This window comes from Schistocerca piceifrons, chromosome 5 (assembly GCF_021461385.2).
Source record: "Schistocerca piceifrons isolate TAMUIC-IGC-003096 chromosome 5, iqSchPice1.1, whole genome shotgun sequence".
NCBI lineage: Eukaryota > Metazoa > Arthropoda > Insecta > Orthoptera > Acrididae > Schistocerca > Schistocerca piceifrons.
Genome location: NC_060142.1, coordinates 195,152,226 through 195,167,968, shown reverse-complemented (window position 1 = coordinate 195,167,968; position 15,743 = coordinate 195,152,226).

Below are 15,743 nucleotides of genomic sequence, written 5' to 3'. Positions count from 1 at the left end.
TTTCCACCAAATCTCAAATATCTAATTACCGCTAGTTAATTGTTAACGTAATGGCCGCACATTTACTTTCTTTATTAACTTTACCCCTTTTCAAAATTAATTTCCACCAGTTTCATTTGCAGTTTTCCTTTCATTTAGATGTAACCCTTTCCTCCCTCTTTAGCGACAGATTAACTTCGGTGACGATTGCTTTTCCCAAAATATCCATTAGGTGCACGCGGTTTAATTTTTCACTGTCATTAAGGTCAATAAGTGAGGAGGAGGTTACTACGGGAGAGCAGAGAGGGCGGGGAAGAAGACATCAGCCAATGGCACGCGAACTGACCTCTGTCCAGGACGACAAAGCTACGGCCACGCATTCTATGCGAAGGGGACATAAGCGCAGATCCGACAGGTCGCGGCCAGTTCTACAGAAACTGTTTTGCAGGATATTAAATACAGCTAAGTCCTGCACGCAGAAAAGCTTTCGCTGGAGGCCACGTTTTTCGAGTTATTCAGGAAAAATGTTTTTGGGGGTCAATTTTGTACGTTTTTCTTGATTAATTCGAAATCTACGGCCTCTAGTGAGAACGAATCCCACAACGAAATTCAAGTGATTTGAATTTCCTCCAAAAAGGTCATGTCCATTTATTTCTCTGGGACTAATAGCTTGCGCGTAGTGAACTGGAGAGTATGAAAGTTTGGTGCATGGTATTGTGAAGGCAATGCGGCCTGCATACAGGCAGCTAAATCACCTTGTACAGCTGTGGGTGTGATACGGCCGATGATAATGCCGAATATTAATTTAAAATCTTAGTTTGCGGAAATTCTCTTAGTTACAACACCGACTGACATTAGTAATTGAAAATGTACGAGGGTGAGTCAAATGAAAACCTTAAATATGTCTTTAAATATTATTTACTGTGCAGAAGTGGTACAAAGCTGTATCACTTTTGAACATAATCTCCCACACGCTGAATGCAAGTTCTCCAACGCTTAAAATGTGCATAAATTCCTTTAGAAAAAAATTCTTTTGGTAGTCCGCGCTACCACTCATGCACCAAGTGGCGTACCTCTTCATCAAAACGGAACTTCTTTCCTCCCATTGCGTCATTCAGTTTCAATAGGCTGTTTTCGTTCACTATGGCTTCAACTGCTGCAGTGTCGAAGATTTCAATAGGTTTCACACCTTCACTACGCAAAAACCGAATAACAGAACGCTGTTCTTCCCTGGTGCAAGTTGCAAGTGGGGCGGCCATCTTTATACTGATACTGCGACGGTATGTGTGCATCTACACTATGCTGCCACCTACGGGCCATTCTGCACGCTGTTTGTAGTACGCTCACCAATTTACAGGATGTTGTTGTTGTGGTCTTCAGTACTGAGACTGGTTTGATGCAGCTCTCCATGCTACTCTATCCTGTGCCAGCTTCTTCATCTCCCAGTACCTACTGCAGCCTACATCCTTCTGAATCTGCTTAGTGTATTCGTCTCTTGGTCTCCCTCTGCGATTTTTACCGTCCACACTGCCCTCCAATACTAAACTGGTGATCCCTTGATGCCTCAGAACATGTCCTACCAACCGATCCCTTCTTCTAGTCAACTTGTGCCACAAATTTCTCTTCTCCCCAATTCTGTTCAATACCTCCACATTAGTTATATGATCGACCCATCTAATCTTCAGCATTCTTCTGTAGCACCACATTTCGAAAGCTTCTATTCTCTTCTTGTCTAAACTATTTATCGTCCATGTTTCACTTCAATACATGGCTACACTCCATACAAATACTTTCAGAAACGACTTCGTGACACTTAAATCTGTACTCAATGTTAATAAATTTCTTTTCTTCAGAAACGCTTTCCTTGCCATTGCCAGTCTACATTTTATATCCTGTCTACTTCGACCATCATCAGTTATTTTGCTCCCCAAATAGCAAAACTCCTTTACTACTTTAAGTGTCTCATTCACTAATCTAATTCCCTCACAATCACCCGACTTAATTCGACTACATTCCATTGTCCTCGTTTTGCTTTTGCTGATGTTCATCTTATATCCTCCTTTCAAGACACTGTCCATTCCGTTCAACTGCTCTTCCAAGTCCTTTCCTGTCTCTTACAGAATTACAATGTCATCGGCGAACCTTCAAGTTTTTATTTCTTCTCCATGGATTTTAATACATACTCCGAACTTTTCATTTGTTTCCTGTACTTCTTGCTCAATATAGAGATTGAATAGCATCAGGGAGAGGCTGCGACCCTGTCTCACTCCCTTCCCAACCACTGCTTCCCTTTCATGTCCGTCGACGCTTATAACTGCCTTATGCTTTGTGTACAAATTGTAAATATCCTTTCGCTCCCTGTATTTTACCCCTGCCACCTTCAGAATTTGAAAGAGGGTATTCCAGTCAGCATTGTCAAAAGCTTCCTCTAAGTCTACAAATGCTAGAAACGTAGGTTTGCCTTTCCTTAATCTTTCTTCTAAGGTAAGTCGTAGGGTCAGTATTGCCTCTCGTGTTCCAACATTTCTACGGAATCCAAACTGATCTTCCTGAAGGTCGGTTTCTACCAGTTCTTCCATTCGTCTGTAAAAACTTCGCATTGGTATTTTGCAGCTGTGACTTACAGGATAACGCCGGAGTGGCCGTGCGGTTCTAGGGGGTCAGGTTCGAAACCTGCCTCGGGCATAGATGTGTGTAATGTCCTTAGGTTTGTTAGGTTTAATTAGTTCTAACTTCTAGGGGACTGATGACCTCAGAAGTTAAGTCGAATAGTGCTCAGAGCCATTTTGAACCCTTTTTTTTTTTTACAGGATAACGGCGCGAAATTTAGATTTATTATTACAAATTTAGGGTTTTCATTTGACTCACGCTCGTATAATAACAATCTTAACCAATTTTATTTGAAAAGGTAGTAATTGCTCCACGTAGCTAAGTGTTATCTCTGGTGTTTTGTCTCCTTCGCACTGCCGACGACTGCTTTGTGGAAGGCAGCCGAAGTTAGTCATGGCAGGGAGAGCTATTTTGCTGCAGCAAGCAGTATGACATCTTGTCAAGCCCTCCTTTTTTTTCCTCGTTTTAATTCGCCCTTTATTTTATCGCAGGACCGGGATGGAAGGAAAGTGCTCCAAAGGACTGGAATGCCAGGAATGTGGGTGAGCTGGCTGATGGGCGGGGGTAGGGGTGTGGAGGGCGTGCCCCGGTTCTAACGGGCGCGCCGCCACTGTGCGCTCGCCGCTCTGCGCGCTGAGCGCCTGCCGTTTAATAACGAGCGGCGCAGCCAAAGGCCGGCAGCGCGGCTGCACCGGCGGAGCTGCGACGGCGACAGGCAGGGGCCGGCGGTAATCGCCGCCCTGCCCGGAAAGCGAGGAATCCCGTCTTAATCCGCGCCGCGCCATTCAGCCCGCGTTTGCCTAACGAGGCCGCGACGCGGCGCGCGGGGACGGGCCGGGTACGCCGCGCCACGCAGGGCGGCGCCCACGCAGACACCGACGCCCCGCCGGTCTACCGGCACGAACAGAGCCCGCCCCAGCTCAGCTCTGCTCTACACCCGAGCCCACACCCGACACTACTACACGCTCACAATCGTGCACAGACTTATCCGCTGAGACTGGTGGCCTTAAAGGGGATGTTGGGGCAAAGGACGGACGATATTAAGGATACTATAGACCCATATCTCTGACGTTGATCTGTTGTAGAATTTTACAACATGTTTTTTGCTCGCGTACCATGTCGTTTCTGGAAACCCAGAATCTACCCTGTAGGAATCAACATGGATTCCGGAAAGAGCGATCGTGTGAGGCCCTGTAATGTCCCCACAGCAAATACCCTCTACCAAGCACCAATTAATCATCTACAATCAAACCATCCACATTCATTCACTTTGGAAAAGTTATCTGATGTGATTTTCTCGTAATATACGCGGCGACAGCTCGTCGACGCCGAAGTATTTTCTAGTGCATTTATTCTTTGAAATAACAGAGATGCAGATATGCATTCTCCATGGTTGTGGGAGTTGTAACTAGGACAGCTTCTGGAGAATCTGTTGAGGGATTGACGTGTTTCAGCCGGCCGAAGTGGCCGTGCGGTTAAAGGCGCTGCAGTCTGGAACCCCAAGACCGCTACGGTCGCAGGTTTGAATCCTGCCTCGGGCATGGATGTTTGTGATGTCCTTAGGTTAGTTAGGTTTAACTAGTTCTAAGTTCTATGGGACTAATGACCTCAGCAGTTGAGTCCCATAGTGCTCAGAGCCATTTGAACCAATTTGATGTGTTTCTTAGAGATACATATTCTGTTTTTCTTCTCGCTAAAGCGAGCCAATTAACGTTTGTGCCGCTAGAGGCTTGTTTTGAAGAAAAAGAGATTGTAAAAGGAAAATAATTAAGGCGTGGAATCACCGGAGATCTGGACATGTAATGGAGATGGATTTAATACACGATTTCCTCCATAAATAAGGTTTGTGTCGTTTTTGTTTTGGAGTGAATGAACGAATGAGTTTTTTCTGTATCATTTGTGATCACGTTGGCCCTGTAGTTAGTGGGGAAGTTTCAGCTGTGTCCAAGAGAGCCTGGAATCACCGAGTTTGTGTTAAATCGTCCAAAAAGGCTTCGTACACATCTGGAATTCGCAATCTTTCGTAAAAGGAACAAATTGTCCAAACGATTGATTCTCCCGACTGACTGCAGTGCTTAACAATAATAATAATAAATGTAAAGATCTCTTACAGCAAGCCAGCCGCTGATTACCAAGACGAAGGACTCCACCAAAGACTTTATTTGACTGATTCTTTTTATCACTATATCACGTAATGGTGTCTTATATTAAAACTATACATAGATAAAGAAGAGAAAGAGAGATAGCGAATAAAAATAGAGATAATACTAATAATCCTCCATTAGTCTAATTTTTCGCCTGTCTTAACACGGATCAGCCTAGAACTGGGAGGGCCTTACTTTACTGTATAGACTTATGTGTGAAGATGAAGGGATCTTAAAGACAACAGATACACATCTATACAGACAAAGCATTACACAGAGATGGCGGCTAGCTGCATTGATCAACTATTTTAGATCAAAGAGACGGCAACTTATTATCCGAACATTAAAATCTTAAAACCCAACTCGCTTTATTTGTTCATGAGACCCATAAAATATTAGATACAAGCTCCCAGGTAGATGCCATTTTCCTTGACCACCGGAAGGCGTTCGATACAGTTCCCCACTGTCGCCTGATAAAGAAAGTAAGAGCCTACGGAATATCAGACCAGCTGTGTGGCTGGATTGAAGAGTTTTTAGCAAACAGAACACAGCATATTGTTCTCAATGGAGGGATGTCTACAGTTAAAGTAACTTCTGGCGTGCCGCAGGGGAGTGTTATGGGACCATTGCTTTTCACTATATATATAAATGACCTAGTACATAGTGTCGGAAGTTCCATGCGGCTTATCACGGATGATGCTGTAGTGTACAGAGAAGTTGCAGCATTAGAAAATTGCAGCAAAATGCAGGAAGATCTGCAGCGGATAGGCACTTGGTGCAGGGAGTGACAACTGATCCTTAACATAGACAAATGTAATGTATTGCGAATACATAGAAAGAAGGATCCTTTATTGTATGATTATATGATAGCGGAACCATCACTGGTGGCAGTTACGTCTGTAAAATATCTGGGAGTATGCGTGCGGAACGATTTGAAGTGGAATGATCACATAAAATTAATTGTTGGTAAGGCGGATACCAGATTGAGATTCATTGGCAGAGTCCTTAGAAAATGTAGTCCATCAACAAAGGAGGTGGCTTACAAAACACCAGTTCGACCTATACTTGAGTATTGCTCATCAGTGTGGGATCCGCACCGGGTCGGGTTGACGGATGAGATAGAGAAGATCCAAAGAAGAGCGGCGCGTTTCGTCACAGGGTTATTTGGTTAGCGTGATAGCGTTACGGAAATGTTTAGCAAATTCAAGTGGCAGACTCTGCAAGAGAGGCGCTCTGCATCGCGGTGTAGCTTGCTCTCCAGATTTCGAGAGGGTGCGTTTCTGGATGAGGTATCGAATATATTTCTTTCCCCTACTTATACCTCCCGTGGAGATCACGAATGTAAAATTAGAAGAGATTCGAGCGCGCACGGATGCTTTCCGGCAGTCGTTCTTCCCGCGAACCATACGCATCTGCAACAGGAAAGGGAGGTAATGACAGTGGCACGTAAAGTGCCCTCCGCACACACCGTTGGGTGGCTTGCGGAGTTTAAATGTAGATGTAGATGTAGATACAGACCAATATCCTTAACATCGGTTATTTGCAGGATTCTCGAACATATTCGCAGTTAGAATATAATGAATTTCCTTGAGACAGAGAAGTTGCTGCCGATGCATCAGCACGGCTTTAGAAAGCATTGCTCCTGCGAAACGCATCTCGCCCTTTTTTCACATGATTTGCGAACCGTGGATAAGGGTATCAGACGGATGCCATATTCCTTGACTTCCGCAAAGCGTTTGTCTCGGTGCCTAACTGCACACTCCTAAGGTACGAGCATATGGGATTGGTTCCCAAATATGTGAGTGGCTCGAAGACTTCTTAAGTAATATAACCCAGTACATTGTCCTCGATGGTGAGTGTTCAACGGAGGAGAGGGTATCATCTGGAGTGCCCCAGTGAAGTGTGGTAGGTCCGCTGTTGTTTTCTATCTACAAGTGATCTTTTGGACAGGTAGGATAGCAATGTGCGGCTGTTTGCTGATGATGCTGTGGTGTGCGGGAAGGTGTCGTCGTTGAGTGACTGTAGAAGGATACAAGATGACTTGGATAGGATTTGTGATTGGTGTAAAGAATGGCAGCTAACTCTGAATATAGATAAATGTAAATTAATGCAGATTAATAGGAAAAAGAATCCCGTAATGTTTGAATACTCCATTAGTAGTGTAGCGCTTGACACAGTCACGTCGATTAAATATTTGGGCGTAACATTGCAGAGCGACATGAAGTTCATTGGTAGAGTTTTGGGAAGATGTCGTTCATCTGTAAAGGAGACCGCTTATAAAACACTAATACGACCTATTCCTGAGTACTGCTCGAGCGTTTGGGATCCCTATCAGGTCGGATTGATGGAGGACATAGAAGCAATTCAGAGGCGGGCTGCTAGATTTGTTACTGGTAGGTTTGATCATCACGCGAGTGTTACGGAAATATTTCCGGAACTCGGTTGGAAGTCTCTGGAGGAAAGGAGGCGTTCTTTTCGTGAATCGCTACTTAGGAAATTTAGAGAACCAGCATTTGAGGATGACTGCAGTACAATTTTACTGCCGCCAACTTATATTTCGCGAAAAGACCACAAAGATAAGATAAGAGACATTAGGGCTCGTACAGAGGCATATAGGCAGTCATTTTTCCCTCGTTCTGTTTGAGAGTGGAACAGGGAGAGAAGGTGCTAGTTGTGGTACGAGGCACCCTCCGCCACGCACCGTATGGTGGATTGCGGAGAATGTATGTAGGTGTAGATGTAGATGTAGATCCGCTGAGACTGATGGCTCTAAAGGTGATGTTGGGGCAAAGGACGGACGTACATGGAGGTGGGTTGTCATACTAGTCGTATAACACAGTAATGCGTTAGATAGAGTTCTACCTCCTGGATTCTGCGTCATGCAAATTATTTGTTAGGAAATCACTGATGAAGCAACACATACTGTACCATTCTGTGAAAGTGTACACATTTCCCCCTAGACCGTGCACCAGGTGTTGTGGACGGCCTACTGTGCTACGGTCGTCTATACAAATGGTTCAAATGGCTCTAGGCACTATGGGAATTAACAGCTGAGGTCATCACTCCCCTAGAACTTAGATCTACTTAACCCTAACTAACCTAAGGATATCATACACATCCATGCCCCAGGAGGATTCGAACCTGCAACCGTAGCAGCCGCGTGGTTCCTGACTGAAGTGTCTAGAGCCTCTCGGCCACCGCAGCCGACGCGGTCGTCTGTATTAAGGCTATTGATAAAATGCCGATATATCGTTATGACGATATTTTCCTAATAATATCGATATATTCGGCGATACCTCTTTCACCGGTAAAGCAAAATACCGATATTGGAATGGCAATATCGAGTGCCGTTTTCTTCGTAGTTTTCGATAAATATTTGAAGTTGATCTTCTGATATTGCAGTTGCACATAATTTTACTTTCACTGTGTGCAGGAGTCTTAGTACGTTTTGAGCTTTCATCACGTCCAGTTGTTCTCTTTGACTGTGTGAAGCAAGTATAGATGGCACAAAGAAGGAGTCCGACAGCACTGGGCGTGGTAATGTGAATGAAATAACAAGAAATGCGATGTGAAGAAATAGCACCCCAGTTGCGTTAAACAACAGTTCTTAACGCAACTAGTAGGCTATTTCTTCACATCAGCATTCTACAAAAACAGCTGCTGTATTTGATAAAATTGGAAATTTGTGGTAAGTTCCTGTGGGACCAAACTGCTGAGGTCTTCGGTCCCTAGGTTTACACTTTACTTAATCTAACTTAAACTAACTTACGCTAAGGACAACACACACACCCATGACCGAAGGACAGGGGCTTAAGATTGTTATTATACATTTTCATTTACTATTGTCAGTCGGTGTTGTAACTAAGAGAAATTCCGCAAACTAAGATTCGAAATTAATATTCAGCATTGTGATCGGTCTTATCACACCCACAACTGTACAAGGTTATTTAGCTGCCTCTATTCAAGCCACAATGCCTTCGCAATACCATGCACAAAGCCACACACTACATTTGTAGACTGTAACTGATAAACAGAAATCTAAATGGCGAGATTGTTCTCTGCGGTGGGAGGAGACGTATAAAGCAAAATGTTGACGTAATAGGCGCTTGGCGCTACCAACAGAAATTGCAACGTTTAACTTCATCATGCAATTTTGACACGGCAACTGCTAGGTCGCTGGCGTTTGCAGAAACGAAAAAATATAGGAATTCGACATGAAGTGCTCCACACAAATCCGATATGTTACGAAATCGAGCGACGGACCCATGGGACATCCTTTGTTGTGACAATTACCTGCAGTTAGCAGTTTTTGCAAAGTGGTCATCGCCATGCGTGAATGTGCTTCGTTTTCCTTTCAATTCTTGCTCTAAGGCTGCTAGTTGTTGACGTACAGAATATCTAACAATAAATAAATAATATATGCAGCTCTAAGACTGGCAGTATGTTTACAATGTGCAGCGGATATTTTATTTCGCTGCTACGTAGTTATTTTCTCTGTCTACATATCGATAACTTTTCCGATATATCGATGGCCGATAACAATATATCTTAAACATCCTTATATCGCACCCCAGATAGTTTTAAAAATATCGACAGTCCTTGGCTGTATGCGTCCTCAGCCGCCGACCTCTCACTGCGGTCACGTTTGCGGGAAGTCTTGTAAAATGAATGTTACCCACCCGTATCGATGAGACAGCACACTATCTAACTTATTTGCGTGTTATAGACTAGTATGACAACCCATCAAGGCCCAGAGGCCTAGCTACTTAGTCGCTGGGTGACTAATATCTCGGTTTCCGGACAGGGGGTGCGCGAAGTAGCGGCTGAGAAAATTTCGCGAACGACGTGCGTGCGCTATGTCTGTCTTGTTCAGTACGCTTCCTGGGGTTGATGGTGACGTTAAGGCCGAAGTGGCGTGCTACGCGCAGAACGTATTGTATCCAGACTACCAACTCCTTCTGAGACTGGATGCGGGATACGGTGACTCGTGTGATATTTAGCCGTCATCTTCTCTGTATGCTGTGCGAGCAAGATTACCGTCGAGTGGGTATTAAACACCCGGATGCAGATTCATGAGGCCTATTTCACCGATGTTTACCGAAATTTCTTCCACACAACTGGATTATGTTGAATTTGGTGAGTTTTAATTTGTTAAACCAGACCTAATGGTTTTCATTCGTTGAAGCCCCGCTCAATTGGAATGTCCCTGCCGCGGTGTGGTGAAGAGAAATAAGAGGAACAGTTTCGAAAGCAAGTTTTGCATGGGGTTTTTCATGTGTTTAGGGCAACTTGTATTTGGTTACTATATCTATTTTGTTATTCCTTATATATCTTACGAATGAAATTACAATGAAATTCAGACCATTAGCTGCTTATAGGCGTTCATAAACATTAGCAGTGACAGTTGAAAATTTGTGCCCCTACCGGGACTCAAAACCAGGACCTCCTGCTTACATGGCAGACGCTACATCCGACTGATCCATCGAGGACACAGAGGACAGTGCGACTGCAGGGACTTATCTTTGGCACGCCCCCGTGAGACCCACATTTCCAACTTACTGTCCACACACTACATTTTTAGTGCCCCTGCCCACTATACTCATTACTTGCGGCAGTCAATCTACTGATTACCGTAAGAGTTTGAGCAATGGAAGTGCATCCACACTGAAGAAGATCATTGGCCGGTAAGCCTTATCTATATGAAGGTGGTGTCTGTTCTTTCGAAAGAAAAGATATCATATTCATACAAACATATTTCATGTCTAAACTTTGCTTTCGCCGTTTTGCATGGTCGTAAGTTTTCATATACTAAACTTAGGCAACTTTAAACTTAATGCCATCGAAATATTAGTCGATTTGTGATTTTCTTATAATGTTGTCCTCGATTGTGCATCCCAATTTATGAGCCCAGTTGTTGGAAGTTTTAACTTCTGCTTACCCTAAAGAAATCAGCTATTGAGACTCACAAAGTTCTGGATAAGACCTATGGCGAGGCACCTGTTAGTAGAAGAACGTGAACAGAATTTTTTGAACACTTCAAGAATGGTGATTTTGAGGTCGAAGTCTGGCGTGACTGGAGAACAGAGAAGGTTATCGAAAGAGGTCGATGCGTCTGAGGCGAGCACCAAAAGTCAAATGGCCACAAGAAAGCAATAGACATAAAAAGGTGATTTTAGAGCGTGACAGTGCTCGACCCAATGTCGCAAAACCTGTCAAAACACACTTGGAAACGTTGAAATAGGAAATCCTTCCGCAGCTGCCGTATAATCCAGACATGTTCACTGTATCATCTTTTTCGATCAATGGCACACGGCTTGGCTGACCAGCACTTCAGGTCATATGAACAAGAGAAAAATTGGACCGATTCTAGGACCTATTCAAAGGACGTCCAATTGTTCCGTCACGGGATTCGTACGTTGTCCAAAAGACGGCAGGGAGTAATGGCCAGCGACGTCCAATAATTTCAATCGTACACGTTAGTTTTGCACAATAAAGCCTTGAACGTCTAGAAGAAACGGAGGATGCAAACTTTTGGTCCTACTATGTATACTAGGTGTTTCTCCTAAGATTCGTCAGGCGCTTTCTCTCTGGTTTTACGGAAGACATTTTCAATTTTGTTTTTTCTGTGTGTAGCTCGAGTCATCCCAAACACATACTGCTTATCACATCTCTCATGCGACTCCCAGTGTCGATGGCAATCGTCGTTTTGTTTCCCTTTACAAATGAAACGATTTTTTGAAGCGGAATTTTACGTGCACATTCAATAGAGTGGTCCCAGATTAGTCAACTGCGATATTTGTTTTATCGATACATGTTAACAGAGGCAGTAAAACAGGGAGATTAGCCAGTTCTCCAACAGTGAGACCACCGCTCTGGCCCTCTATGACTGCTACCATCGTGCGGTAGCAGCGCTACTCAATCGCTCCTTGAGTACCAGTTATTCTTCGTGTTTTAGTGCCCTTATTAATATGTACAGATAAAACAAGTACCCCACTAGTCTAATCTGGACCGCCCTGTGCACACGTAAAATACCGCTTCAAAAATTATTTTGTCTGTAACGGGAAACAAACCGAAGATTTCCGCCAACACTGGATGCCGCATGAAAGAAATGATGAGCAGGTTTTGTTGGGGATGACTCAAGCTACACACTGAAAAAACGAAATTGTAAATATATGCCGAAACACCAGTGAAAATACGCCTGACGTCACTTAGGAGAGACACCCTGTACATACATGGCACTGTATAATCTTCTGTCTTTGTGTCGTAGTACAATGGGTGATCAGCGCGACTGCTTTTGTAATTAGACCACACAGTCATTCTTGAGAAATCGATCTTGACTGACATATTTAATCAGTGGTGTTACTACAGAGAAGCAAATTATGGTTAGTTTTCTTTATTTGTGTTAATCTGTCAAACTGTTAAATAAGGTGTTTGTGCCTCAAATTTGTAATTCAAAATTGTTTTTCTGCACCTATAATAAATTTACTTAAAAATTATCTGTTTGAAATAGTGACAAATTTCCTTAGTCAACACCTCTGAGAATAATATAACATTTGTGACAGAATTTTACACTTCGTGACCTGACCTCTCCCCTCTCTCCGCTCCCTTCTCCATGCGCTGATAGCACTTCACAAAGGCCTTGGAACGTTTCAGGAGGTAAGTAGCAACAGGTATGACACAGGCGACTCATTTCCAGTACATTACCGGCCGGTAGTTGGTGTTCAGGTAGCTGGCGCCCAATAGTGTATGAGAAGTATTCCATCGGCTGCAGAACAGGCGAATTTGGTGGGTAAGACATCAAAGTGAGTTCACTTATATGCTGCTCAAATTTCTGTCGCACGAACCTGGCCTTTTGACACGAACCGTTATCGTGCTGGTAGATGGGTGAATGATACCCGCCTCGGGAAAGAATTCAAGCATGAAAGGATACAGGTAGTCCACAATAATTTTGACCTAGTCCACAGCTGTCACGGTGCATTCGAATAATGCCGCAGGCCCCATGAAAGTCAAGGCGAAAGTCAATAATAGCGTAATATTGCCTCCATCGGGCTGCAACCGTGGCGCGGTGCATGTTTCTACCAGCCTGGATGACTGCCGATCCGGACACAGCTCTCTACCTAGAACGACAAGAAATGTTATTTTACCAATCAGGTGACATGTTTCTAACGATATCAATTATTCCGTGGTCACTACAGTCGGAATTATCAATATCGTTGGGTCAGTATGGCAACACATAGGGGTGCACCAAACTACGTAGTGCGAAAAGTGCTTCCACCAGTATTGTACTCTGACCTCACGTGTTCCACAGACAGCGGCCTGTCCTGCTTTGAAGATCGGGTGAGCTTCAAACAATGTTCTTTCATGAGGTTCTGATGTCCAGCACCACATCGCCTACAAGTACTTTCACCGTTCTTCACATACGACAGTAGCAGTCGAACAGATGACCAGTTTCATAGATTGCATTATGAACGTTCCCAGATTACGATCCTTAGCAGTCATCCTTTTATCAGAAAAGCTAATTTAAGTGGCTTTTATCACTGCTGGAATATTTAGCCAGTCGACTCTGCTCCGCTTATGTATTTTCCTTACTGCATCACGTGGCCGCAATGCCATTACAGGGGATGTAACTGTAAATCTGTGGTAAGAACCTATAGGACCAAACTACTGAAGTCATCGATCGCTAAGCTTACACACTACTTAATCTAGCTTAAAATATGCTGAGGACAAAACACACACCCAGGGCCGAGAGAAGATTTAAACATCCGACTGATGGGAGGGGGGGGGGGGAGGGGGGGGGGGCGCACGAACCGGGAAAACGCGCCCAAGACCGCGCGGCTAGAGAGAGGATGTAATCTAGTATTTGTCATACATCACAATATTTTCGCTCCTCAGTGTATAATATCATCGGACCAATAGAAGCATAAAGCCGCAGTTGCAATGGGGTCAAAGCTAACAATTTAACATCATTCAAGTCCTTAGGAATGATCTACGCATGTATGTACGGTTTCATCTGTACTCTGCAAGCCACTGTATATTGAGTACTGAACAAGGATTGCTGGTAAAGATCTGCGTAAGACAGGACCTCTCTACTTTTACTTTCATGATATTTTCTGAGGATCCAATACATTAGTTGTCTCTCCGAGAAACGTACGCTCTCGTAACTGTAACAGTAAACCAATGTCATTCACAACGCCTTTAGATAATCCTGAGGGCCCGGGTACGATTTCTGGCTGTGTCGGAGATTTTCTCCGCTCTGGGACTGGGTGTTGTGTTGTCCTAATCATCATCATTTCATCCCCATCGACGCGCAAGTCGCCGAAGTGGCGTCAGATTGAAAGACTTACACCCGGCGAACGATCTACCCGATGTGAGGCACTAGTCACACGCATTTACTTTTACCGTCTGCCCTTGGAGTTATCTCTGTGACTAAAAGAACATATGACAACATGCGTTTCTCTTCATAGGATCTTCTCTTTTCGTGTGTAATACATGTTTTTCCTGTTTTGGGGTCAGCCCCTGCACAACTTTTCAATCATCTGTAGTTCTCTCTGCATTAATGTACAGTTTCCTGGTGTTGCGATCCCTCTGTAAGCAACAGCGCATCTGTGGACAAACTACTGGAGCCTCCGAAGTTATCCACTAGCTCAAACAAGAATGGTTCAAATGGCTCTAAGCACTAAGGGACTTAACACCTGAAGCCATCAGTCCCCTAGACGTAGAACTACTTAAACCTAACTAACTGACAATGTTGAGTGTTTATGGAAAAAGTTCAAGGCAATCGTAAAATGCGTTTTAGACAGGTACGTGCCGAGTAAAACTGTGAGGGACGGGAAAAACCCACCGTGGTACAACAACAAAGTTAGGAAACTATTGCGAAAGCGAAGAGAGCTTCACTCTAAGTTTAAACGCAGCCAAAACCTCTCAGACAAACAGTAGCTAAACGATGTCAAAGTTAGCGTAAGGAGGGCTATGCGTGAAGCGTTCAGTGAATTCGAAAGTAAAATTCTATGTACCGACTTGACAGAAAATCCTAGGAAGTTCTGGTCTTACGTTAAATCAGTAAGTGGCTCGAAACAGCATATCGAGACATTCCGGGGTGATGATGGCATTGAAACAGAGGATGACACGCGTAAAGCTGAAATACTAAACACCTTTTTCCAGAGCTGTTTGACAGAGGAAGACCGCACTGCAGTTCCTTCTCTAAATCCTCGCACAAACGAAAAAATGGCTGACATCGAAATAAGTTCAAATGGCTCTGAGCACTATGGGACTCAACTGCTGTGGTCATTAGTCCCCTAGAACTTAGAACTAGTTAAACCTAACTAACCTAAGGACATCACAAACATCCATGCCCGAGGCAGGATTCGAACCTGCGACCGTAGCGGTCTTGCGGTGCCAGACTGCAGCGCCTTTAACCGCACGGCCACTTCGGTCGGCCTCGAAATAAGTGTCCATGGAATAAATAAACAACTGGAATCACTCAACAGAGGAAAGTCCACTGGACCTGACGGGATACCAATTCGAATCTACACAGAGTACGCGAAAGAACTTGCCCCCCTTCTAACAGCCGTGTACCGCAAGTCTCTAGAGGAACGGAAGGTTCCAAATGATTTGAAAAGAGCACAGGTAGTCCCAGTCTCCAAGAACGGTCGTCGAGCAAATGCGCAAAACTATAGACCTATATCTCTGACGTCGATCTGTTGTAGAGCTTTAGAACATGTTTTTTGCTCGAGTATCATGTCGTTTTTGGAAACGCAGAATCTACTATGTAGGAATCAACATGGATTCCGGAAACAGCGATCGTGTGAGACCCAACTCGCTTTATTTGTTCATGAGACCCAGAAAATATTAGATACAGGCTCCCAGGTAGATGATGTTTTTCTTGACTTCGGAAAGCGCTCGATACAGTTCCGCACTGTCGCCTGATGAACAAAGTAAGAGCCTACGGAATATCAGACCAGCTGTGTGGCTGGATTGAAGAGTTTTTGCAAACAGAACACAGCATGTCGT